The sequence below is a fragment of the Odontomachus brunneus genome, unplaced genomic scaffold (assembly GCF_010583005.1).
Source record: "Odontomachus brunneus isolate Ranch 3 - 2012 unplaced genomic scaffold, Obru_v1 Obru_scaffold_316, whole genome shotgun sequence".
Taxonomy (NCBI): domain Eukaryota; kingdom Metazoa; phylum Arthropoda; class Insecta; order Hymenoptera; family Formicidae; genus Odontomachus; species Odontomachus brunneus.
Window position 1 is genome coordinate 67,508 of NW_022639766.1, and position 1,062 is coordinate 68,569.

A 1,062-nucleotide genomic window follows, 5' to 3' on the forward strand; every position below is an offset into this window, starting at 1 on the left:
GTAGTCGTACACGTTAAATTAGATAGAGTAAAAAACATAAATGTAAGTCATAAAAAGCTATTAACTTTACGTTTTCCTCTGTCTTCACTTATATCTACGACTACGACGTTTACATCTCGTTCTCTGCCTTAGTCTTTACTTTGCACGATATAATTATTTCTAAGGATTGGTAACTTTTGTAATTATTGGTTTCTTTAGAACATGTCAACAACAGCGGCCACAACCACCACTACAGCGACGGTGACGTCGTCATTAGTGACGACGACGACGACGATGACGCCGACGCCGACGGTGATGACAACAGCAACGGCGATGATGATGCCGACGACGACGACGACGCCGGTAGTGACGATGGCGACGCCGCCAACGACGGCGACGACGGTAACGGCGTCGACGACGACGGCGTCGACGACGACGGCGACGACGACGGCAACGGTAGCGACGACACCGATCGCAGTAGAGACGGCGGCAGCCGCTGGCCAGATGCCAACTGTTACATTAACTGTAAGTTGTTTACGAATCACTCAACAGTAGTACAATTGTTGTCTGCTGAACGCGCGCAATGGTTGCCTTTAGCAGAGCAAAACGCACAGTGAGCACTTTGCGCTATGCTACTAACTGTTGTAACATTTTTTACTGAACGACACTGAACGTTTTACGTTCTTCCAACATTAACGAGGCGGCCACTATTTTTTATACAATATTTTAATTTCCTCCACCGCACCGTACACATGTTACAAATGCGTAAAGTGCTCAATATCGTTGAACACAAATCTTACAACAATTCGTAATGTAACGCAAAGCGCTCACTGAACGTTTTTCTCTGCTGATTATTAATTACAATATTAATAATTATAATAATAACACGGACAGACACGCGGCATGATAGACAATGATTTAATTACAAAAGAGTGTTTACTTTAAATTATAATAATCATGAGTAATCAAAAAGTATTTATTGTACTCTGTGTCTTTCCGAGTTGTTATTATTAATATTGTTATTATTGTTATAATCAGCTATGAGCAGTTTACAGCGTAATATTCGACATTTAGAAATATTTT